This window comes from Pan troglodytes, chromosome 7 (assembly GCF_028858775.2).
Source record: "Pan troglodytes isolate AG18354 chromosome 7, NHGRI_mPanTro3-v2.0_pri, whole genome shotgun sequence".
NCBI lineage: Eukaryota > Metazoa > Chordata > Mammalia > Primates > Hominidae > Pan > Pan troglodytes.
The window spans coordinates 29,599,228-29,626,901 of record NC_072405.2 but is presented as its reverse complement, the minus strand read 5'-3'; positions in this window follow the sequence as shown (position 1 = coordinate 29,626,901).

Here is a 27,674-nt window from a genome sequence, read left to right as displayed (position 1 = left end):
CAGTGTTGTTCTTTCTGATTGACTCTTAGCCCGACTGGATCCCAGTGTGGTCCTTTCCCACTGACTACCAGCCCCAGACTGGATTACGGTGTATCTTTTCTCACTGACTCTCAGCCCCGGACTACTTTCTGGTGTTGTCCTACAGCCTCATCCTTAGAATTGCAAATTTCCAGAATCTTCCCTTTGGTGGCTCATAGTTCTGACTTAGGGAAACCCCGGTGTCTGAGGTAACTTCCCAGGTGTTCTAAGCCCCTTCACTCCCCTAGGGAAAGGCACTGAAGCCTTTTTTTTTCTTTCTTTTTTGTTTTAAAATCCTCAGCCCCAAGGGCAGTGCTATGATCAGGGGATGGTCTGGGCTTCCGCCTCCAGAGCTGGTTCCCAGGTGATGGTGACAGTGACTCCCCCGGGTCTGGCTGATTCCCTTTCTCTGCATCCGCACAGTCAAAGGAATCGGCCGAGGGCTTGTTTTTGTCAGGCCCTTTTTGCCAAAAAAAAAAAAAAAAAAAAAAAAAAGACAAAAGAAATCTTAAGGCTGCACATGGCTTTTGGAGAGTCCGCTAGCCCATCTTCACAGGTGGCGACTGCAAAAGTCATCATCCTTTGTAAGGCTGCCATTGCAGAGGGTGAGATGCAGGAACAGAAGGGGAGGCTGAGCCCCCAGCTTACCTCTGTCTTTCTGCTTTGTTCTGTTCTTCTTTCCTTCTCATTCTCCACTCCTGCCTGGAGTCTCATTCCCCTGTCTTGTCTGTTTATTCCTTCAATGAGCATCTCAACTCCTCAGCCACCCACCTCCTCCACTGCCATCACTTCCAACCCATCTCCTGCCAGTAGATGCCTTACTCCCAGCTCCCCCTGACCCACCCTCACCCCCATTCTTTGTACTCTGTACATTTACCACCCACTGGCAAACTCAAGCTTCCCTTAGTGTACCATCTCCCCATGCCCAAGTGGCCATGCCCCTCAGTATAGAAGAAGAAACTGAGATGTTCTGATTACATTCACGGGCACTTCACCATGACTCCAAGGTCAGTTCCATTAGTTTCATTTTCCAGACGAGCAAACCGAGAGGGAGGCAGTCACTTTCCAAAGTCAACCCAGTTATAAACAACAATCTGGGTTCTGTATCAAGAATTTCCTGGCCTGAGTTTAATGCCCTTTCCATTACATAACAGCTTCCAAGGGCCAGGGAGATAATATGGCTGGGATGGTCATGAGCTTTCACTTAGAAACAAAAAGTGAAAGACTGCCCGGAAGAGCAATTTCTGTCTGTGACTTAGTAATATATTATGAACATTCTCTCCCAGGCTGGGCCTTTTCTTGCCCACTGGGTATTCCCCTCAGGGGCAGCAGGGGATGAGGGGAGCAGAGGCCTCTACTACCCTACTTTACCGTGGCACAGTGGGGAGTACCAGCTGTTAGACAAGGGAGCGGGGATGACCTGGCCAGCAAGCACCTCAATTAGCAAATGCATTTTGGTTGTTGAATTCATTAGCGCAGATTAATTGAAAATGAGAGGTGGGGCTGGGTAGAATAGCTTAATTGCACAATTGGAAAAGCCAACCTCCTGGCCTGAGAGGTGCAGGCAGCTCCTGAGGCTGCATTCTAAAACCCTGTTTTCTCCTCCTCAGTCTCCTCCTGAATTCATGAACCTAAAGTTTTGCCAGCCCAGCAGAAAGGCTCTTCCTTTCATGCCTTTCTTCTTGAGAGTTTGGCCACTTAAACCAGGCCCCCTTGAAAGTGGGCTCTGTTTGAGCCCAGCTTTCATTTCCGAAAACCCATTTTAAGTGGCTTCTGTGCTTGCATGGCACTTAACACTTGCATTAATGACTCGTGTCATCACAGGCACCCTGTCTTACAAGCAGCATGGCTTGGCCCACCTTGAGCATGGAATCAGAGATGTGGAAAGGTTACATGCTTACATCAGAAAGAACAAGGACATTAACACCCACCAATATAGGTTTGAATCCCAGGTCTGTTGCCTACACACTGTGAGATCTTTCTTCTTGGAGAATCAATTCTTAATTGTAAATGGAGATGATAATGTGTAACTTTAGAATTATCTTTGGGATTATGAGAAAGAAATAAGACAACAGATGTGAATTGTGAATTTTGTAGTCCTCCAGTTGGCATATAATAGATCTCAGCAAATGCGTCTTCTCTTCCTCCTACCCCTTTTGGCCCAAAACAGGTTTGCAAATACATTTAAATATTACACCTTCCAACTCAGGTTACATTCTCCCCTTGTTCTGTCTTCACTCCTTCCTGCTTTTTCCTGTCAATGCATACAATTCAACTGCCTTAGGAACGGTGGCCAATTGTGACAGCTTGACTCCATGACTTTGTTATTTATGGTGAACTTTACCCTGCAATTTAAGAAATAGATTGATAGGAAGTGGCAGCATTGTTCCAGGGTCCCATGGCCTCACATTGACAGAAATCCGCATTCTGTGACACTAGGTGCTAATTACTTTATGTGAGTTATCTCACTCCTGACCATGTTTTTTTGAGGAGAGGTATATGTTAATTTAAGCACTGCTTAATCTTCTGTAATAGAAGAACACTGTGGCTTAATACAATACATCCTTATTTCTTGCAAAGGAAAAGTCCAGTCTTTGGGGACTGGGGTCAGGAGGTTCTTTTCCATGCATTAGGGACTTGGCTGATGAGGATCACTCAGTGTTAACACATGGCTTCCATGGTGGCCCTAGGTGTGGAAAAAAAGGTTGTCAAAAAGGGAAGAGAGAGAAAGAGGAATAACTTTGGCGTTTCTTAAAATTTTTGTTTTATTTCCCATCCTGCATGAGTTATCCTTTCTTCTTCTTCCTATTGCTTTGGTCAAAACTCAGGAACGTGGCGACGCCCAACTGCAGGGGAAGCTGGGAAATGTAGTCTACTCCCAGTAAGAGTGGAAGGGGTTTGGTGAACAGCTAGCCAAGTCTCTATCACAGGTAGGTATTCATATCCACATTTTACAGGTGTGAAAGTGAGTGGGTACCAAAAGCAAACAAGGGCCCATTTCTGAATTTGGGCACTTTTTCCATTTCTTTTCAACCTTCTGAGTATTATGTTTCTAAATTTCCAAGTACACATCTGAAATAACATATTTTTACTAAATAAAAAGATCACATTCGGGCAAAAGTTAAATCAGAAAAAGTTAATTATAGTGATTCTTCTCAAGATAGAATATGTGTTAATAAACAAGTGGATGTAAGACCATAGACTTAGCGTGGTATACCCAAACTATTAGTTTTTGCTTATTAGTAAGATATTTTAAATGTTTTACTATTGAAAAAAGAATCTGAATATATATATAGAGGAATCCAAAATTGGTCTGAAATTTTAAGATTAAAAATGGCACTTCAAATAAAAAACGTGCTTGCAGTGGGCACTGCCAGACCCTTGGACACCTAGGAGTTCAAGATCACTCCTTTTAGTTTTAGTGATGGGAAGATTTAAGATAGTTTAGATTTTTTTAATGAAAAAATTACGTGATACATTTATGTGTAATTTCTGAGTAATCTTTACTGTAATTATTCTAAGTATCAACTTATGTTTTGGAACTCACACAAAACTTTATTTTAGTTGTTTATGTTCTACCCACTTCTGGACCTCAGCTTTGTGAGTTTGGGGATTCTAAAGACTCAAAGCATATCTCAGCTGACAGATTACCTCCTCCTTCAGGGATAGTGTGTTCCTTCCCCAAATCGGAGAATATCCTGTTTTATTTCTATTTTTTTCTTTTCTTTTCTTTTTTTTCTTTTTTTTTTTTTTTTTGAGACGGAGTCTCACTCAGTCACCCAGGCTGGAGTGCAATGGCATGATCTCGGCTCACTGAAACTTCCACCTCCCGTGTTCAAGTGATTCTCCTGCCTCAGCCTCTTGAGTAGGTGGGTTTACAGGCATGTGCCACCACACCTAGCTAATTTTGTATTTTTTAGTAGATGTAGGGTTTCTCCATGTTGGTCAGGCTGGTCTCGAACTTCTGACCTCAGGTAATCCACCCATCTCGGCTTTTCAAAGTTCTGGGATTACAGGTGTGAGCCACTGTGCCCAGCCTATCCTGTCTTATTTGTTTAGTTTGGAGCTATGTTCAGCTTTTTCTGAGTGAAAATCCTCTTTCTCCTCCACTGGGAATAATAAAACCTTGTATGCTTTTCTTACCATATCAAAAGAACATCACCCCAACTCCTCCTATCTGCTTTCTATATTGAGTTAACCAATTTAATCTGCATATAATGACTGAGGCTAATTAATAGTTTTCCCACAGCTGGTTCCCTCTAGAAACATTTAGCAACTGCCTTCTAGTAGAAGCTGCCCCAGAAGGAAGAGTTCAACTTAGCAATATCTCTTTATAATAGAACAGCGCATTTTCACGGTAACTGCCTTTATCACCAAAGGCGAGAATGGCTCAATGGTATTGCGGATCAGCAAACATCTGGACGTGTGACTCAAAAGATGGTGGCGAAAGTCCCTTCCCATCTATTATTTATTTCTTTACTTCCTGCTTATTTATTTCATTCCATTGTACTTTTTCTTTTGCAACTTTTTCCTTACTCCTAAGTGACTTCGCATCTGATAATATCTCCACCAAATTGCATTTTAATGTTTTTCCTATTTTTAAACTCTCTGTGGACCTTAGGTCCACAGAATTGGATCAGTCCTATCCTTAGTACATCACTCAGTTTCATCATGGGGATTTATTTCATTATTTTTAATAATATAATGAGCACTCGCAAAACCATCAATGCAAATAAAAGCTCAGCCATTGATAATAAACCTAATCTAACCATAAGGGTACCTCCGCCCCTTCACTTTTTCTAGTTTCTTCCATCTGAGGCAAGTCTTATGCTGAATTTTGTATGCATCATGTTTTTGCTTTATTTAAAAAATGGTTTTATTTCACCTCTTTGTCGTCCTAAAAAGTCTATTTTGATTGTAGTTATTTTAGACTATAAAAATGATATGGAGATTTATGTAATCTTTGGGGGGTAACTTTCCCATTTAACATTAAATTGCTAAGATTTATCTCTATTTTCACAAATTATAGCTTATTCACTTCCTCTGTTTATAATATGCGATCATTTCACCCTTTTATACTTGGTTCATTCATTCTCCCATTGATGAGCATTTGGGTAGTTTCAACTTTTTTTGCTAAGATGAACAGTGACAATATGAATGTTTTTGTATCTATTTCCTGTTGTATATGCTCATAAATTTCTTTTGAGTATTTAGTTAGGAGTGGAATTGCTGGGTTATAGGTTGTATAAATGATCAAATTTAGGAAATATTACCAAACTGTTGTTTAAAGTAGTTGCACTTTGAAAAACCATTGATGGACAACCATTTATGCAATTTATTGCATCAATCTCAGTTGCAATGTGATCCTATGAATTCACATCTTTTTTTATACTTGATTTTTCTAAACTTGTATGTATTTTGCCAGTTAATTAACTATAAAATGGTACCTCATAGTGGTCTTAGTATTCATTTCTATTATTAAATACATCTTATGATTTTTAGCCATGCAATTCTTCTGTGAAATGTCCATTTGTACATTTGTCTGTTTCTCTAACTGATCATTTGTACTTTTTCTATTGATTTGAAAGAATCTTATTTTCTATATGTAAAGTGTTTGTTGGAGCTGAATAATAAAAATATCTTCTCCCAATTTGTAAATTTTTTTCACTTTCCTTAAATAATATTTTGAAGAATATATATATATTTTAAGATGGAGTCTCGCTCTGTCACCCAGGCTGGAGTGCAGTAGTGCGATCTCAGCTCACTGCAACCTCTGCCTCCTGGGTTCAGGTTGATTCTCCTACCTCAGCCTCTCAAGTAGCTGGGATTACAGGCACCCACCACCATGCCAGGTTAATTTTTGTATTTTTAGTAGAGATGAGGTTTCACCATGTTGGCCAGGTTGGTCTCAAACTCCTGACCTCAGGTGATCCACCCACCTCGGCCTCCCAAAGTGCTGGGAATATAGGCGTGAGCCACTGCGCCCGGCCTATTTTGCTTATTTTCTGTTCAAATCTATCAATTTCTCCATTTCTTTGCTTCTAGTAAAATATCTAATACAATTTAAAAATTATCCTTGTAGAATCTTGCATGTCTTTTGTTAAATACATTCTTAGCTATTCTCTGATACCATTATAAATGGTGTTCTGTGTTTATATTTTCCAGTTGTTTCTTGATGCATTATCAATTGATGTTATTATATATCCAGACACTTTGCTAAATACTCCCATTCTTGTCATTTATCCATATATTCTTGCAGGTTGTCCACTTAAAAAACTATATCCTCTGCAAATCCTTATGAGTCTAATTTCTTTCTTGATTTCTTTTGCTGTCTAAGATTTCCCCTACAAGCTGGAGTATAAGTGGGAATTGTAATTATTCTACAATCTACAGATATAGGATCATATTTTACCTAGATTTTAAAACAGATATTCTTCATAAGAAAGTTTTTGTTTACTACGAATTTAATGATAATTTATTATGAGTGGATGTTGAGTTTTATGAAATTATTTTCCTGTATTAACTAAAAAATTTTATATGTATTCCTATTAATCTCTTAATGTGGTGAATTATATTTCTTAATTTTCAAAGTATTAAATCATTATTGCATACATGGGATAACATCAGTTTGGTCAAAGTGTATTTTCTTTTAAATATGTTTTTAGGTTACTTGGACTTTTTAATATTTTAAAAACTATTTGCATTCATATTAAAAATGGAATGGCATTACATTTTTGCTTTCTGTGGTTTTAGTATTTGGGCTATTCTGAACTCATAAATAAACTGGGGAACATGCCCCCTTTTCTATTTTTTGCAAGTATTTGAAAAACTCAAAATTGTTTATTTCTTAAAAGTTTAGAAAAATATTAATAGTCAAATATTTTATTTGTGGGAAGATTTTAAGACACAGTTTTACTTTCTTTAATAGTTCTAAGGCTGTTTAATATTTTAATGTCTTTTTGAGTTGTTCTAGTTCATTACTTTTTTTGTAAGAGTTTATTCACTTCATCTAAGTTTTCAAAATTACTGGCAAGCAGTTGTTGGTAGTATTATTTTATTATCACTTACATTTTTTCCTAATTTTTTTATTGTGGCAAAATACACATAACATAAAATTTACCATCTTAATCATTTTAAGTGTACAGCTTAGCAGTATTAAATACATTTATAATGCTGTGCAAACATTACCACCATCCATCTCCCATAGTTCTTTTCATCTTGTAAAACAGAAACTCTGTACTCATTAAACAATAAGTCCCTATTCCCCTCTCCCTCAGCCACTGGCAACCACCATTATACTTTCTGTCTCTGTGATTTTGACTACTCTAAGTATCTCATATAAGTGGAATCATATAATATTGGTTTTTTCGTGACTGCCTTATTTCATTTAGCATAATGTCCTTGAGGTTCCTCAATGTTGTAGCATATGTCAGAATTTCTTTCCTTTCTGAGGTTGAATAATTGATTATGTGTATATACCACATTTTGTTTATGCATTCATCTGTTGATGGACATTGGGTTGCTTCTGTGTTTTAGCTATTTTGGGTAGTGCTGCTATGAACTTGGGCATGTCATTTAATCTCTTTATCTCAAGTACTTTTTTGCAGATTCTCCCCTTTTTTACTCGCAATATTTTTCACTTGTGGTTTCTTTCATTTTCTTGTTAGTTTTCAGAGGCTTCTCAAGTTTTTTGTTTTTGACAAATCAACTTTGGCTTTGCTGACATCCTGTATTATACGTTTGTTTCCTATTTTGTTAACTTTCATTAGTATTTTTATTATCTCTTCCATTTTATTTATTATTTTTGGCTTATTGTTTTGTTCATTGAAATAACAAACAATTAGCTCATTAATTTGAGGTGTCATTATTTTCCAACACAGGTGTTTACATCTTGAATTACTATTTTGGCTGTACGCTAAGGTTTTGATTATCATTATCATATGTTATCAATTGTTAATACATTAGCAATTATTTTCATTGTCATTCAATTCTGAATCATTAAACATTTTATTATGAAACAGATGTAAAAATCCTCAGCAAAATACTAGCAAACCAAATTCAACAAGACATTGAAATGATCATTCACCATGATCAAAGGAGATTTATCCCTGGGATGTAAGCATAGTTCAACATAGGCAATTCAGTAAATGTGATACATCACATTAACAGAATGAAGGACAAATACCATATGATCATCTCATTAGATGCAGAAAAGCATTTGAAAACATCCAATACCCTTTTATGACAAAAACTCTCAATAAATAAGGTATAGAAGGAATGCACCTTAACACAATAAAAACCATGTGGGGCAGGTTCACAGCAAACATTGTACTCAATGGTGAAAAATTGAAACCTTTTCTTCTAAGATCTGGAACAAGACAAACATTCCCACTCCTTCTTGCCACTTCTACTCAGCAAAGTATTGGAAGTCCTTGCCAGAGCAGTTAGTCAAGAGATAAAAGTAAAATGCATCTAAATAGGAAAGAAAGATGTGAAAGTGTCACCGTTTGTTGATATGGTCTTATATATAGAAAACCCTAAAGATTCTACCAAAAAAACCCACAAAAAACTGATAGAACTAATAAACAAAGACGGTAAAATTGCAGGATTCAAAATCAACCATAAAACAAGTAGCATTTCTATACACTAACAATGAACTGTCTGAAAAAGAAATCAAGAGAACAGTTCCATTTACAATAGCTTTAAAAAATACTTAGAAAAATAAATTTAACCAAGGAGGTGAATGACTACAAAATGTTAATGTAAGAAATTCACAAAGATGGGGATATATTCTGAGAAATGCATGGTTAGGCAACTATATCGTATGAACACCATAGAGTGCTCTTACACAAATCTAGGTGGCATAGTCCACTACATACCCAGGGTATATGATAACAGCCTATAGTTCTCAGGCGACATACCTGTGCATCATGCTACTGTACCAATTACTGCAGGCAATTGTAACACAGTTGTAAGTATTTATGTATCTAAGCATATCTTAACATAGAAAAGGTACAGAAAAAATATAGTATTATAAACTTATGGGACCACCGTCATATATTTGGTCCTTTATTGACCTAAACATCACTATGTGGTGCATGCCTCTACTTCAGGTGATAGGTACATGTTAATTAGATTAATTATTGCACATGGTATTCATAAATAATAACATCATTTTGTACCCCATAGATACACACAACTATAATTTGTCAATTTACAATTAAAAGATAAAAATATAAAAACTTACATAAGACATAATTTTTACTACAATTTCTTCTTTAACTTATTAACTAAGCACAATGCATTTCTGAATTTTTGAATTTTGGGAAATTTATTTTTTTTGTTTATATTTAACATAAATAAGCTACGATCAGAAACCCAGGTCTGTATGATACAGTTTGAAATTTGTTGAGGGTTTTCATGTGTGCCTAGGAAATTTACAAATTTCATTTGTAAATTTTTATAATTTCCACATATATAATTAGGAAGTGTCATGCCCTCATATTCAAAAGACTCTTTGGCTAAATATAATACTCAAAATTTTATGGTTATTTTTCTGAATACTTTGAAATTATTACTCTATTACTCATAATTTTATAAATATTTTATATAAGCTTGAAAATGTACATTATAAAGTTGTTGAAGACACTACATATGTCCATTAAGTCAAGTTCTTTGTGTTGTACATATTATCTTTATTCTGGATAATCTTCCGTTATTTCACCTATCAAGTAGAGAGGTATGTTGAAATTTCCTACCATAATGGTGATTTAATCAAAAACTTTTTAGCAGTTTTATCACTTTTTCTTTGTATACTTTGAGAATATTAAAGCAATAAAGTTTTAAAAATTGCTAAATGGTTTTGGTGTATCAAAACTTTTAATCACTATGAAATAGCTCTCATCACTAATAACTTTTTTCTAGTAATCTTGTTTAAATCATATTAAAATATCTATATAATCTTTCTTTAGATTTTTCCTGATACATTTTTCCATTCTTTTTCAACCATTTTTTTCTTTAGAATTTCTGTTTTAGACAACAGATGCCAGTTTTGAAAAAATTCAACCTACCAATTTTTGTTTAATAATTGTCTAAAATACATTTTAATTATTTACATATTTGGGCCTATTTATAAAATTTTGATATTTCAATTTGTCCTGTATTTTCTGCTTACAAAAGATTTCATCACCTTACTTCATTCCTCTTTTGCAACATCTGGAATTTTCTTCCTTTATTTAGGAAGTTTGTTCAGAACTGTTTTCAGTGTGGGTCTTTCTACAGTCATTTATCTGAGCCTTTGTCTGCCTAGAATATTATTTGTCATGCCCTCATATTCAAAGGACTCTTTGGCTAAATATAATATTCTAAATGTTATGGTTATTTTTCTGAATACTTCGAAATTATTACTCTATTATCATCTTGCATTCAGTGTTGCTTTTTATAAAATCTGTTTCTTGTTTTTAGATTTTTGTTTTTTGAATGCTATATGCTCTTTTCCTTTGTAAATTTTTATAATTTCCACATATATAATTAGGGATATATCCTTAAACTTTTTAATAGTATGTCTGAATGTGGGCTTTTCCTTATCTCTTCCTTTATGGATTTTTTAAATCTGAGATCTTTATTTAAAAGACAATTTTAGAAAATATAGCTCACTATTCAAATATTCAAATATTTTCTCTTTTCTATTTGTTTCTCTCTCTTTCTGGTACTTCTTTTTAATTGAAATTTCAGCACTTTAACTTCTATTCTCCATTTCTCTTAACTTCTTTTATATTTTCTATTAGTTTGCCTTTTCATTCTTCATTCATTCAGTCTGCTATCTCCTATCTTCTTTTATCTCTCTCTCTCTCTTTTTTTTTTTTGTGGGACCGAGTCTTGCACTGTGGCCTGGGCTGGAGTGCAGTGGTGCAATCTCGGCTCACTGCAACATCCACCTCCCAGGTTCACATGATTCTCCTGCCTAAGCCTCTCGAGTAGCTGGGATTGCAGGCACACACCAACACACCAGGCTCATTTTTTGTACTTTTAGTAGAGACAGGATTTCACCATGTTAGCCAGGGTGGTCTCAAACTCCTGGCCTCAAGTGATCTGCCCACCTCAGTTTCCCGAAGTGCTGGGATTACAGGCGTGAGCCACTGGGCCTGGCCTCTTTTATCTCTCTTAAGAAAAATTGTCTGAAACTTGGAACTAAGGCAAAGGAAAAGCGCAAGTCCTTTTAGTGTCATACTGGAGCATTGTTTAGTTCCATTCAAAGATTATCTAACTCTTAGGATAATTGCTTTTGACTTATTCTTTATAACTGCTTAGGGCTCATATTGTGTGAAGCTACAGGTTAATCTGTCAATAATTGATAAATAAAAACTAATTTCTGTCTAGTAGAAAAGAATACCTTAAAGGTTTTATTTTTGTTTTCTTTGCTCTGTAAGACATTAACTGATTTGGTGTCTGATTTAGCAATCATATTCTAGTAATCTGTCTTCCATTGACTATACATATATACCCCATCTTTCAAATTCTCATTTGAACCAACTTTAGCATTCTTTTGGAGTTAAATCTGAGTTAAAATACATTTCACTATGATTTGTATGAGAGTCATATCTTTAACTGTTTGAAAATTATTCTTTGCAACCTCCTTTTAAGTTTTTTTGGCTAATTTAAAATGATTGGCTTTCTAATTATTTTGCTTCTAATTATTTTACTTCCAGTGCACACAATAACCTAACATGTTTTTGTTTTGAAATGATTGGGCCTTACAATGTCTTTTTATTTTGACATATATGCCTTTCCCTCAGCAACAGAGATACTGGGTATTTTGTAAGGAAATGAGTATTCAGGGAAATAGACCCTGTAACTGTGAGTCTCTGTGAGCTTAGTGTGGATGTAATGGAGAAGATATGCCCGGAGAGGACTATCCAGCACCAGAGAGCTGGAGTGGCACCTCCACCCCGGCCCCTAAATAACTCCTCAAGTCACCCTGTCACCTTCTTCTGTCCTTACGCTGGGGAGAAGCAGCATCAGGAGGGAACCCTCCTTACATTTGCATCCTGACTCACCTGCACTGAGGGTTTAGATGAGGAGGGTAGCAGAGACTGATTTTACCTAGATCCACCTGTTTTCGTCAGTCTGTCTCAAGCATAGGGCCTCTGGGATGCCATCACTTGCTTCCTAAAGGTGCTGGATTCAGAGCTTGAGTCCTTCCAGGTGTGGGGGCCATCACTGTATGTCCCAGGAGGATGTTGGGGGAGAGGGAGCAACAGAATTTTAACGGTTCGTTTTCTTCTTCCCCGCTCCCCACAGCCCTGTCTGGTCCTCTTGTGCCCTGTTTCTCCTCTGCAGCTCCTCCAGGGTTGATCTTAGGGAGGGATCCAGACGTCCTAATGGTTTACCATCTTGGAAGGAATGACAATCAGCACTGGCACCTCAAAGTTGGATGCTGCGGCCCACTGCCTTCATGGGCAGATATTCCTAAGATACGACCTATCCCCGGGTCCTGGGATTCGGGTCTGCTGTCATAGCCCTGCCTATTGCTTTACTCCTGGTGCCTTGTGAGACCTCCACTGTGCCGAGTTGTTCCCCCAGCTCTGGCTGTAGGGGAAGGGACACTGCTCTCCACTAGTCCAGTTTGTCTCCAAGGTGGTGCAGTTTCTGTCTTGAATTTCCCACACCACAATGATAGTACGTTGAATGGACCTGCCTCAAAAAAAATCATGTCCGACTGGAATCTGTGAGCGTGACCTTTGGAAATAGGATCCTTGCAAAGTAATGAAATTAAGCATCTCAAGATGAGATCATCCTAGATTACCAGGGTGCACTCTAATTCCAGTGACGGTGTTCACATAGGAGAAGAAGAGGGAAAACAGGCACGGAGGCAAGGCCACGTGGAGACAGCCTAGAGTGATGCTGCCACAAGCCAAGAGCACAGGGGCCTAAAGCTGGGAGACAGAGGGATTCTCCCCAAGCCGTTGTAATAAGCACAGTCCTGCCGACATCTTGATTTTAGCTTTTGGCCTCCAGCACTGCGAGATAACAAATTTCTGTTGTGTTAAGACAAGTTTGTGAATCTGTTCAGCAGTCATTGGAAACTAACTCAAATAAGAAAGACCAGGCTGTAACCTTTAAGTGTCTTTAGTAAAAGCCTGAGGATAGGCCCAGCGCGGTGGCTCACGCCTACAGTCTCAGCACTTTGGCAGGCCTAGGAGTTGGGCAGATCACCTGAGGTTGGGAGTTTGAGACAAGCCTGGCCAACGTGGTGAAACCCTGCCTCTACTAAAAATACAAACAATAGCCGGGAGTGGTTGTGCACTCCTGTAATTCCAGCTACTCAGAGGCTAATGCACAAGAATCGCTTCAACCTGGGAGGCGGAGGTTGCAGTGAGTCGAGACCACGGCACTGCACTCCAGCCTGGGCAACAGAGTGGGACTCCGTTTCGGGGTTTGAGGGGGAAGTCTACGGGTAATGGAAGGAAGAAGAGCATGGAGAATAATTTATAAGCACAAAATAGGCCCAGAGCCATCCTGGGACCCTCCCAGGACTGTCCCTCACCAGGGATACTTCCTGCCTCCCTGTGGCCAGAGCGGCATTTGGAAGTTGTCGGGGTGTAGAGATACTGGCCCAATTTCTACCCCTCAGCCTAGGGAGAGGAGGAAGTACTTTTGCTCACAGCTGTCCAAGACTGGCCTTTCAACCCCTCCCAGTCCCAGGATTGACCTTTCCCTTGTTTCAAGAGAAGCTTACTCCCACCTGCAGGCTCTGAGCTCCAATACAACCAATCATCAAATTACCCAAAGGTAGGGTTTTCTAGCCTAAATAGGGGCACAACACCCTGTCCAGGTGAGGCAGCTCCAATTCAGCCCACTGCAGTTTGAATTTCCAGGTTTCAAAAAAAAAAATCTCAAAATTGATGTCACTTGGGTTCATCTTGTTATACTGAGTTCATCTTAAAATGCTTTAAACCTGAGTTTGTAGGAATAGATGCTCTTCGTGAAATCAGTTTTGCTAACAATTACAGCTACGTGAAGTCAGTGCGTGAGTGAAGATTTGGAGGGAATCCAAGAATTGCTAATGATTTTGTTAGGCTGGGAAGAGTATGTTAGGTTTAAGGTGAGATTATAGGTGAGATTTTTGCTGTTTATCCTGTCTTGACTTTTAGAGTGTACAATGTTGTTTTTATGGTAAATAAGGACAGACAAAGTTCTGGTGCCGTAAGAAAATTTAGGGGGAAAATATCAGTTTCTAGGGACCAGTTTCTCTGCTGAGAGAAACTTACAGTTTATGTGCGTTTCAAATAGTTGATCTGTTGAGGAGGAGAAATGCTTTTCTCTCTTGTTCATAAAGAGGAAACATTTTTTCCCATAGAATTAAAAAAATCAGTCATGAAGAATCCAGGTTGGGTGAGATGAGGGAGGGAGGGACAGGGAGAGGGAGAGTGAGAGCTGGGGGGAGAGGGAGAATGAGAGCTGGGGGGAGAGGGAAAGAGGGGAAGAGTGAGAGGGAGACAGAGAGAAGGGAGAGGGAGGGAGAGAGGGGGAAAGAAAGGGGGAAGAGAAAGGGAAATAAAGTGGAGGGAAAAAGGGAGAGGAGAGAAAAAGAGGGGGGAGATACAGAGAGGGAAAGAAAGAGGGGAGAGAAAAGAGAAATTAGAGGAGAGAGAGAAGGAGAGAAAGGAGGGGGGAAAGATAAAAAGGAGAGAGGGAGAGAGGAGCTGGGGAAAGAAAGCGGGTAGGGAGAGAGGGAAATAGAGAGCAGGGAGAAAGGGAGAGAAGGAGATAAAAGAGACTGGGGAGAGACACAGAGGAGAGATGAGAGAAGGGATTGGGAGAGGGAGGAGGAGAGGGAAAGGAAAGAAAGAAGGGGGAAAAACCGGGAGAAAAAGGGAAAGAGAAGGGATAGGGGAAAGAGGAGAGAAAGAGCCGGGGGGAGAGGGGAGGGAGAGAGAAAAAGCGAGGAAGGAAAGAGATACAGGAGAGAGGAGAGGGAAAGAAGGAAAGAAACGGGGAAGAGAGGGAGGAAGAGTAGGGGGAGGGAGAAGGAGAAAAAGATGATGAGTAGGGGAGGGAGAAGGTGAGAAAAAGGAGAGGGAGAGAGGGCAGGTGGGCACCAGGCCAGGGAATGGGGGGCAACACGAAGACAGCAGAGAGGGGCCAGGGGAGCACCCAGGTCGCAGCCTTTAATTGCCGCCCCTCCCCCCCTTGGGCCAGGGCAGAGGAGGGCGGCAGCAGGAAGCTGTGCAGAGCCCAGCAGGAGGAACCTGGATGCCCCCAGGCACTGGGGCAGCGGCTATCCCCACCTGGAACACACTTCTTCATCTCCACCTGTTGGCGTCCCAAGGGTCCGGTAAGGCTCGCCTCAAATGGTAGCTTTTCTATAAAATCTTTATTGATCAGCCCTCCCCAACACACACACATGTAGTTTGCAAGTTTCTTAAATATTTATTCTATTCTGGCCTGTATGTGCCTCCCTCTTTCCTTAGCCTCTCCTTTCAGACCCTCCGCAGGCTTCTAGTGTTGCCTTATACAATTGTTCAGGGCAACAAATGTATGCATTTTCAGTGCCTACATTGCGTCTTCCATGTTGTCAAGAGGAATATGTTTATAACTAATTTGAAGCCCAGTGATGAAATGATAGTTAGATTATGCTGTGATAATAACAGAAATCAGTGAAAAGAACATCAAATTATACTTATCTCTTCATTTGTTAAGCACTAGGTTTAGTGTATATGTTTTAAAAATCAGTTACAATTTAGACAAAGCTGTATTTTATAGTCAAAAACAAAAACAAAAAAGTACTGGCTGGGGACAAGTTGCTCACGCCAGTAATCTCAGCACTTTGGGAGGCTGAGGCAGGCAGATGACTTGAGGTCAGGAGTTCGAGACCAGTGTGGCCAACATGGCAAAAATCTGTCTCTACTAAAAATTCAAAAATTAGCTGGGCATGGTGGCATATACCTGTAATCCCAGTTACTCAGGAGGTTGAGGTGGGAGAATTGCTTGAACCCAGGAGATGGAGGTTGCAGTGAGTCAAGATCGCACCACCGCACTCCAGCCTGGGAGACAGAGCAAGACTCCATCTCAAAACAAACAAACAAACAAACAAAAAACTACCAACAAAAGATTGAAAAGCCATGCCACTCTTTATTATCCGTGCCTATCGTCAGAATCTTTTTAGGCCACATGGCCGTAATGTAGTCACCTCTACATGTGGATTGTGTTTTATTTTATTTTGTTTTATTTTTTTGATTGCATATTCTTCTTTTATATATATATATATTTATTATACTTTAAGTGTTTTAATAACAGGCAATATGAGGGTGTGTTAAATGATCATAGAAAGCCTTAGTGTTATCATGTTCTGTTGAAAAATGGTGTTGTCTAAGGTTCATTTAAACTGGGTTTAAACAGGGTTTAAACAGGGCTCATGATTCTGTATTACTGTTATTTAGATGACAGTCATAACATTTGTTGTTGCTCCCTCAGTGTTAGATACTGTTCTGAATGCTTTGCATGTGTTTATTGGTTCCATTTTAATAACCACAGGAGGAAATTCAGTCCTTAGGGAGGGGCCACAACAGTTGCAGCCCTGATCCAAACCCATGCCATTTCCCTCCATGTCTTCAATGCAATGCTGTCCTGACTCATCATACCTTGTTTCGTTCCAAAAATGTTTTGAGGTGAATGACTTTTTACTATTAGGTTGGCGCAAACATAATTGCAGTTGTTGACGTTACTTTTAAGAGCAAGACGTGCCATTACATTTGCACCAACCTGGCAATTACTAGCCAAGTGCAATGGCGTGCGCCTGTAATCCCAGTTACTCAGGAGGCTGAGATGAGGTGATGGCTTGAGCCCAGGAGTTTAAGATGACCAGACTGGATAACATAGCGAGACACCATCAAAAAAAAAAAAAAAAAAAAAAAAGACATGACAAAAAATTGAAAGCAATGAGCTGTATGAAAACATGGAAACATGGTTCCTTCTCTGTAAGCCTGTCTTTCTGAGAAGCTACGAGTTGTATGAAGGTAGCGCAGTAGGGGACAATGTGCAGAGGGCCTGCTTGAAGCAGCTCCATACTTGGCTGACTGTGTGACCTTGAGCGAGTCTCTGAACCTCTCTGAGCTTTATTTTCTCAACCTGTAAATGAGTGGCTGTAAGGATTGAATGAGTAAATATGTGTCAAGTATCCAGCACAGTGCTGAACACAGAGAGGACGATAGCCAGGTTTGTTGATGTTCAGTGAGTGCATTGAACTTCACTGTGCCCCAGAAATTCCACTGGGCTCTGGGGATGGAGCCCCTAATGCAGTGCTTGACCTAGTGTAGTTGATGAAATCATTTTAACAAAATGTAATAGAAAACAGTTTGGGAGAATTGAAGAAAGTGTACCTGTCTTGATCTGGATGAAAAGAACAGTACAGTCGTGTGTCACCTAACAACATGGAAACGTTTTGAGAAATACACTGTTAGGTGGTTTAGTCATTGTGCTAACACCATAGAGTGCACTTATTACACAAAGCTGGATAGAATGCCTACCACACATCTAGGCTATGTTGTAGGTGGTATAACCTATGGTATAGATGGTAAAACCTATTGCTCCTAGGCTATAAGCCCATACAGTATGCTACCATACTGAATACTGCAGGCAATTATAACACAATGATAATTATTTGATTGTCTAAATGTATCCAAACGTAGAAAAGGTGGAGTAAAAATACAGTATAAAAGATAAGAGGCCTGGCACTGTGGCTCATGCCTGTCATCCCAGCACTTTGGGAGGGCTAGGTGGGTGGATAACGAGGTCAAGAGCTCAAGACCATCCTGGCCTATGTGGTGAAACCCTGTCTCCACTAAAAATACAAAATTAGTTGGGCGTGGTGGCACATGCCTGTAATCCCAGCTACTTGGGAGGCTGAGGCAGGAGAATGCCGTGAACCCGGAAGGCAGAGGTTGCAGTGAGCTGAGATTGCACCACTGCACTCCAGCCTGGGTGACACAGTGAGACTCCATTTCAAAAAAATAAAAATAATGGTACACCTGTATAGGGCAGTTACCAGAGTTTGCAAGACTGGAAGTTTCTCTTGGTGAGTCTGGGAGTGAGCAGTGAGTGAATGTGAAAGCCTAAGGCATTACTGTGCACTACTGTAGACTTTATAAACACTGTACACTCAAGCTACACTAAATTAAAAAAAATTTTCAATAAGAAATTGACCTTAGCTTACTATAACTTTTTTACTCTATAAACTTGAAAAACAATTTAAACTTTCTGATTCTTTTACAATAATACTTAGCTTAAAACAAACATTGTATAGATGTACAAAAATATTTTTTTCTTTATATCATTATTCTATAAGCTTTTTTCCATTCTAAAAAGTTTTATTTTTTTTAACTTTTAATTTATTTGTTTGTCTTTTTGAGATGGAGTCTCTCTCTGTCACCCAGGCTGGAGTGCAGTGGCATGATCTCAGCCCACTGTAACCTCTGCTTCCCGGGTTCAAGCAATTCTCCTGCCTCAGCCTCCCAAGTAGCTGGGATTACAGGCGCCTGCCACCATGCCCAGCTAATATTTTTGTATTTTTAGTAGAGACAAGGTTTCAGCATGTTGTCCAGGCTGGTCTTGAACTCCTGACCTCAGGTGATCCACCCACCTTGGCCTCCTAAAATGCTGGGATTACAGGCGTGGGCCACCGTGTCTGGCCTTTCAAAAAACTTTTAAAACATTTTTGTTAAAAACTAAGACACAAACAAACACATTAGCCTAGGCCTATGCAGGGTCAGGATCATCAATATCACTGTCTTCCACCTCCATATCTTGTCCCAGTAGAAGGTCATTAGAGTCAATAACGTGCATGGAGCTGTCATCTCCTATGACAATGCCTTCTTCTGGATACCCCTAGAAGGGCCTGCCTGAGGACATTATGCAGGTAAATATTTAAAGTAGAAGGAGTATACTACTCTTAAACAATAGAAAGTATAGTATAGTAAATCCATAAACCAGTGAATGATAATAGTCATTTATTAAGTATTACGTACTGTACATAATCATATAAGCTAGACTTTTATATGACTGGCAGCACAGTAGGTTTGTTTACCTGAGCATTACCACAAACATGTAAGTAATGTGTTGTACTTTATGATGAGAACAGCAATGTTACTAGGCGATAGGAATTTTCCAGCTTCATTATAAACTTATGGGACCAATGTCATTTGTGTGGTCCATCATTAAGCAGAAGGTCATTATGTGGGGCATGACTGTCGTTGGCTGCACTTAGATGGAAGCAGATTTTATCTATGTGGTACAACTATCCATCTCATGTCTGGTTTTCTCTGTTACCAAGCCAAGGCAGATTTCAAAATTAGAGATTTATTAATTTGGGTCAATCATTGAAATTTTTCCCCCATGGGCTTCTGTAAAATGATAAATTAACTTGGTGTTTGCATCAGTTTTCTAATGATATTTTGGTGGCATCTTGCATAGCAGAGCTTAGGGACTCACACCCAGAGATGTAATTAAGTAAGTCTGAATGGGGCCCAGAAACAGCTCAGCTGATTCTGAGGCTAGGGGCACGCAGGCAGTATACCCTAGGAGGCAACAGGCTGAGGGTTGTGGGAGAAATTGGTGGCCCTTTTCACCTGAGGAAAAAAAAGCTCATGAGGGAAGTAGGTTTATGAGCAAGAGCAGGGGCTATGGGGAAATGTCCATTGACCTTCTATCTATGGGCCATTTTTTTCCTTGGGTGGCTTCTCTATTCTTGTTGGGATGAAGTTCCCTTGGAGGATCCAGGACCCAGGGACCCCCGGGTCCCCATCTGCCTTCCAACCTGTTCTTTTCTGTGTTCTCTCTGAGCTCTGCCACCTCATGTCAGTCCCCAGCCATGTGGCTAATGAGAGGCCTATTCAGACCTCATTAGGAGATCAACTTGGTTTCTTCCGTTCTCGGAAGCTAATTATGTCTCTTTCATTAGTTCAATTTTGGCGATTAATGTACTTCCGTATACATAAATGGCTGTTTGTTTTCAGGCTAAGTGACATGTGTGCGGCTGTCCTTTGCTCTCCTGACACGTGTTAACCTTTCTGTCTTGTTTCCCTTTCCTTACAAACAGTACCTGAACTGAGGTTCTAGATTTAAGCAACTGAAATTAACACAGCACATTTAATAGCGAAAAGAGACTTTGGTAGAAATACTGGCCAGCTCATGGGATCAGACGAAGTGCCCAAAACTTGATCCCCAGAAACGAGAGGAAACTCTGGGAGCCCAAAGTCCTCTGAAACAATAAGGACATTTTAATCTCCCATTTAAAAGCATTGCCAGGCAGGGTGGCTGCAGAGTTGGTATAATCAGAAATCATGTTGTCATCTTAACACTGTGGCTCATTTTCTTACCTGCCCTCCTCACCGCCCCTTCCCCATGGTTCTCAGATGGGTCAGGTGGGCCGGGGATGATGTTCCAGCAACCACTTCCTGAAGCTGCAAAGAAGGTGTTAAGTTTAGTCTAAAGCTGCCTCCTGACATATTTTAAGTTTGGCCTAAAGGTTTCTCTGGCCATAGTGAGCCATGGTAATTTCCTCCACCATGTAGCTGGATGTGTAACTCAACCTAACTGGATGTGTAAACAGACTGTAACCTCCTCTCCTACTCTCCATCTGATTGCACAGAGTTTCAGCCAATCACAGGTGGCCAATTGTTCGAACTAAGTTCAAATAACATAATTCCCGAGCTGTAACCAATCTGGCTGTTTCCATATCTCACTTCCGTTTTCTGCATATCACTTTCCCTTTTCTGTTCATAAATTTCCTCTACTACGCAGCTGCACTGGAGCCTCTCTGAACCTATTCTGGTTTGGGGTCTGCCCAATTCACAAATCACTCTTTACTCAATTAAACTCTTTAATTTGTCCAAGGTTTTTTTTTAACAGAAGGATTTTCTCTCGTACCTTTCTCTCTCTCTCCTTTTTATCCTCCTTTTTTTTTTTTTTTTGTTTTTGTTTTTTTTTAAATATTACCTGTTAGAAGTCTTTTTAGGGGTCTCTGAGCAGACACTCTCATGTTTCCTTGGTCAGGATTGCACCACTGGCCCACTGTCTACCCAATCTTTGTGGATGGTGGCGATACTGCAATAATGTTTCAATCCTAGGGGTTGGGGAAGGGCTCGGACCCCTCTATAGCACAGAGCCATGGGCCATATGATAAACGTCAGGTCTCTAGAAAGAGAAAAGGGAGGAAAAGCTAGTAAGTGGGGAAAGCTAGTAGGTGTTTGCCACAGCGACTTCTCAAGAGTCACAAAGAATGAGAGAAGAACCTTCCAAAAGTGGAAAGGATGCTGGGGAGATATCAATTGCAGATAGCCACTGTCAGACACTGAAAATTCAGATTCCAAAGTTTTGCCAATTTTCATGCTCAAAAAATCAATTACATATGTATAGAATAGGGGTAACCTGCCAATGCTGCAGCTTCTAGGGACAGATACGGGTTTTTAGATTAATTACATAATCAAAGTAGTAATTCTGTGATGCAGACCTTGGCTGCAATACAGGCGAAGATCTACCAGCTCCCCAGAGGGACCAGGTTCTCTGTTTTCTGCACCTGTCAGTCCATATTAAGAGTGCAGGGAGTCATTATGGGTGCCATGTTTCAAAAGGACACTGATGACTGCAGCAAACAGAAGGCTGATCAACTTAACAGCAGGAGGAAGAAGAAACAGTGTAAGCTTAAGACTGGGGCCTGGTCTGGTGGCTAATGAGCAATGCTAATTTCAAGTGCAATAAGTCCTCACTTAATGGCATCAATAGGTTCTTGGAAACTGACTTTAAGCAAAATGATGCCCAACAAGACCCATTTGTTTTCCTTATCCAGTGTTACGGGGAAGCATTGAATGAAAGAGCATTATTTGAGTACCTGTGATATAATATGTTGTTTCACTTAAATTAGCAGTTTTGAAGAACCTATAGAAAACATTAAGGGAGGACTTGCTGTATCTGAAGGCTGACTACAACAGAGGGGTTAGATTTGTTCTGTTTGGAGCTGGAAGATGGAACAAAGACCGTGGAGGTGAGCAAGAGGAGATTTCAAAATCCAGCAAAAAAATTACCAAAAACTTTACATAGCCTTCACATTTCACATAACCTTCCCTGTGAACACCATTCCCATTTCAGAAAAGGAAACTAAAACTTTGAGTAAATCTGTCACTTACAGATAGTGTAGTATAACATTTGGCTAAAATCCTTGTGTCAGGCCCATGGGAAGCATGGTTTAAGAAGGAGTTTAGTGAGACAAACTAGAGCCCCATTACTGTGGTTGACCTCAAGGCTGCAACTAGTATTCCCTCTTCTTCTTCTACTGTCCACTCTAAACTATCTCAACCTCAGCAGTAACTTCAGAAGATATTGGGGGGCTTACTAGTGGTGTGACCCACACCTTCATTCCTGAGGTGTCTGAGTTTCTAGAACAGGTGGCTATACAAGGAGTTTCACCATTACAAGGGAGCATGGAAGTACCAGGAGGTACCCAACCGAATCAGCTGGGTTCTACACATATTCCTCAATGCTGCCATTGTATGAAAGCACCACTACTCAGGGCCAGTGGCCCAGCAGTATATTGACTGGTCTCTTCCTGGGGCATGGACACAGGGAAACCAAAGGGCCCTGGCAGCAGCCATAACTTGTATTTCAATGGGATCTGTTTTGTGTGCTCTGGAAGTTGTGTGTCCGCTTTGGATACCAGGACCTGCAACTCTTTTAAAAGTTTCAGGGTTTCAGGGACAAGAAGCATAAAAGTGCCCCAGGAGCTCATTGGGACTACTCCTGCTGTCTTGGTTCCTGAATCCGTGTGACCTTCCTGTTGGGGTACCATAACCTAGAGTGGTCTCTGATATAATGTAGATCCTGTACCCTGAAGGATGGTGCCCCATCCCTTGTGTGTTGCCTCTGAGCTGGTACATCAGCTGGGCCTCTAAAAGGCCATTCCAGCATTTTATGAGGCCAGCTGATTTTGGGTGGTTACAGGTTGTCTTAGTCCATTTTGTGCCACTTAACAGAATACCTGAGACTGGACAACTTACAATGAACAGAAATTTATTGGCTTACAGTTCTAAGGGCTGGGAAACCCAATATAAGCTACCAACATCTTGCAAGGGCCTTCTTGCTGTGTCATCACATGACAAAAGGTGAGAGGGTAAGAGAGAGGAAGAGGGGGCCAGACTTGCCCTGTTAAAACAGCACCAATCTCATCCATGAGGGTGAAGCCTTTGTGCCCTAATCATCTCTTAAAGGTCCTACTCCTTAATACTGTTGCAATGGCAATTAAATTTCAACGTGAGTTTTGGCAGGGACAAACATGTAAATCATAGCATAGATCTGCTTCCACACCTCAGAAGTGGGTCTCCTACTTGGATGTTAATGCTGCATGAGATTCTATGCCTGTAGATCAGACATCTACTTGGATAGTGGCACCAACTGAGGCTCTAAGAGCAGAAAAGGCAAACTCACACCCAGAATAAGTTTCTGTCCTCATGGGTGAGCTGGCTTTTTTTAAGGATGTGTTGGGCCAACTATAGTCAATGTACCACCAAGTGGCTGTTGGTCTTCTTGGGGAATAATGACATATCAAGGGTTCAGCATTGGTCTCTGTTGATGACAGGCTGGATGTTCCAAGGCCACAAGACCTAAATTCATCTTGGTAAGTAGGAGTCCATGCTTCTGGAACCCTGTGTGGCCTCCGTTTCTGCCACTATAACTACTCCATTTATGTGCTCATCATGCTAGTTTCAACGTGGCCAGTGATGAAGGCTGCCTAATGCAAGATGACTACATCATTTTCACTGTTCACTTGGTCAGTGTCTCTTCTGTTGTGGATGTTTTCTAATGTGTATTGATTTGTGGTACAAAAATACTCACACTTTGTGCCCACTCCTGATGTGTTCATTCACATACCTTTACCCCAGACCTCCTTGTCAGTGATCTTTCAGTCTCTTCTCTTCTAGGCTCCATTGGCCACTGCCCAGTAATCTGTACGTATCTTCACCTTGGGTTGCTTCCCCTTCCACACAAAGTACATGAAAAGGTGTACCACATATCCACATACTGGGACAATTTTTCTTCTTCATTGTTTTTTAGGATAGCCATGAATAAAGCTATAATGTAGCCATCATTGAGTTTGGCTTGCACACATATGCCAAACCAACTGGTCCATAAGCCAAGCTTGGGGTTTTTTGCTCCTCCTTCAGCTGGTCATACTGGACCCCCACACGGCTGGTGTGACTGTGGTTGCTGACATGGTGTTCTGGGCAAACTGCTCACACAGCTCATGTATGACCTCAGAACTTGCTTAGGCTTGATCTTGTGGTGATGGCTGCTGGGTACGTCTGACTTTGACTGGCAGGTCCAGGAGAACCAGGTCGTGGTGAGCAGTGCTGGAGGATACATGATAACTTTGTGCCTCATGGTCAACGAAGCCCAGCATTATGCTAAGAGCTATTTCTCAGAAGGTGTATAATTCTCTGTTGTAGAAGGCATGGCCTAGTTACAGATCCCAAGAACCTATGGTATGGGTTTCTTCCAGGGCCTTTCTAAAAGCTCCATCCAGTGTATTTTCCCACTACTGACACCTCTAGCACCTCAGGATCTGCCAGAGTGTATGGCCCAAGTGCAGGGCTGCTTGCACAGCAGCCTGAAACTTCCACAGAGCCCTTTGCTGCTCTTTGTCCTACTTGAAGCTGGTAGCTGTCATATTACCCTGTGTACTTGTTGGAACAGTATTCCTAGGTATGGAATACATTGCTTCCAGAACCTAAAAAGTGTAGCCAGGCACCATGGTTCCTTCTTATGGTTGAGATTCAGGATTTGGTCATTTGTCTTTGCGTTGGAGAGGATATCTTGGCACACCCCTGATCACTGTGTACCCTAAAAACATCACTAAAATGGTAGATCCCTGACTCTTCATCAGCCTTATCTATCACCCTCAGGAACACATGAGACTTAGGAAGACCTGCAGAAGAGTAGCTCTTGCTTATCCCGTTCAGTCAGCATGATCCCATCAATGTAATGGGTGAGTGTGATATTCTGTGGGGTGTCCAGGCAGTCCAGGTCTCTTCAGATAATATGGCAGAAGGTAGGAGAGGTAACACAGCCCTGAGGCTAACCCTAAAACAATTATCGTTGTCCATCCTATGTGAATACAAACTTTTTGATTCTCTTTTCAGATCAGAGTGGAAAAGAACACATCTGCCTAATTAATGGCCACACACCATGTACCCGAAACCATATTAATCTGTTGTAATAAAAACCCCATGCCTGGGACAGCAGCTGTGATTGAGGCAATGATTGGGATATTAGTTTGCATCCAGTCTCCAGGGTCCATCTAATTTCTGCAGAGGCCACAGTGTCACACTGGAGGTAGATAGGGCCCACTCTTCCTGCATTTTTTGCCTTTAAGGATGGCACCAATCTCTGTCATCGGCTCCAGGATGCAATATTGTTTTTGATTTACTGTTGTGGCCAGTGCCAGAGCTGTTTCAGAAGTTCCCAGTTGGCCTCCCCCACTATGATAACGTTTTCCTCACAGGCAAGGACCCAATATGGTGGTTACTCCAAATGTCAAGTATATTAATTCCAGTTACATACTAGTGGCCAGAAGAAATGACTACTGGGTGGGGCTCAGAGACCTTCCTTGGGTCAGACTTCAACCAGGATTCCGTTTATTACCTGGCCACTCTAAGTATCCACTCTAACAGGAAGACCAGGTTAATGCTTTGCATATTTGAATATCAATGCTAAGGTCAGACCCTGTGTCTAATAATTCTCAAAATATTTCAGTTTCCCCATTTCTCCAGTGTACAGTTGCCCAATTAAATGGCCACCCGTCCCTTTGGGAAAGAACTGAGGGAATCATCACACTACAGTTGGTCCTTGAACAACATGGATTTGAACTGTGTGTGTCCACTTATATGTGGGTTTTTGTCAATAAAAGTTACATGGGACGTGCCTGCCTTTTCTGCCTACCCTTCCATCTCCTCTACCTCTTCCACCTTTGCCACCCCTGAGAAAGCAAGACCAACCCCTGCTCTTCCTCTTCATCCTCAGGGTACTCAACATGAAGAAAATGAGGGTGAAGACCTTTACCATGATCCACTTCCACTTAATGAAGAGTGAATACGTTTTCTCTTGATTACTATTTTCTTAACATTTTCTTCTTCACAGCTTACTTTATTGTAACAATACAGATTATGGCCAGGAGTGGTGGCTCACACCTGTAATCCCAACACATTGGGAAGCCGAGGTGTGAGGGTCCTTTGAGTCTAGGAGTTTGAGACCAGCCTAGGCAACATAGGGAGATCCTGTCTCTACAAAAATTTTTAAAAATTTAAAAAAATTAGCCTGGCGTGGTGGTGTACACCTGTGGTTTTAGCTACTTTGGCGACTGAGGTGGGAGAATCACTTGAGCCCAAGAGGCTCAAGTGAGCCTGTAGTGAGATGATACTGTGCCACTGTACTCCAGACTGGGTGACAGCATGAGACCCCGTCTCAAAAAACAAAAACAAAACAAAAACAAAACCCCAACAGAATATAATACATATAAAATACAAAAATATGTGTTAATCTATGTTTATGTTATCAGAAAGTCCTCCAGTCAACAGTAGGCAATTAGTAGTTATGTTTTGGGGGAGTCAAAAGTTATACATAGATTTTCAATTGGACACGGTGGGGTGTTGGTACCTGATATGGTTTGGCTGTGTCCCCACCCAAAATCTCATCTTGAATTCTAATCCCCATGATCCCCATATATCAAGGGCGAGACCAGGTGGAGGTAATTGGATCTTGGGGGTGGTTTCCTCCATGCTGTTGTCATGATAATGAGTGAGTCTCACGAGATCTAATGGTTTTATAAGTGTGTGGCATTTCCTATTCTTGCACTCACTCCATCGTGTTGCTTGTGAAGAAGGTGTTTGTTTCTTCTTTGCCTTCCACCATGAGGCCTCCCCAGCAATGCAGAACTGTGAGTCAGTTGAAGCTCTTTCCTTTCTAAGTTACCCAGTCTCAGGTGTTTCTTCATAGCAGTGTGAGAACGGACTAACCGAGTACCTATAACCCCCGTGTTGTTCAAGGGTCAACTATATATTCTCGCCATAGTACTGCAGGGTCCTTCCTTGTCATTCAGTGGGTTTTGGACCTGCATATTGGCTCGGGTTTGAGAACTGACTACAAGGTTGTGACTTCTTAGGGTGACCACGGTCAGCCACCACCTCCTCTGTGGTTGCCTTTTTGGGAGTTTTGATGATAAGCAGCATCCTGTTGGCTGTATGTCTTTTTTCCCTTATGGACACCATGCTGTATAAACTGTCTCCATAATGCCCTTGAGTCAAGCCTCCTAGTCTGCCTTTAAGGTCCTTCCATGGGTCACAGTCTCCTGGTGGTAGGTCACTGACCTTCCATAATATATCCCTGCCAGTATGTCCACTTTCTCATCCTCCTTATTCCCTCCTCTATTTTCTTCCAGAACAACTCATTTCCATTTTACCAGTGTTGTCTCTTTCTTTCTCTAGGCTTCTAAGAGATCCCCTCCCCCACTTCCTAGCAGCAGACATCCTGTTAGGATGTCTCCCAAGAAAGAACCCCCAAGGCAATGAATCCCTTCTTATTCAGCCTTACATTCTGACCCTCTTGTTCAGGCA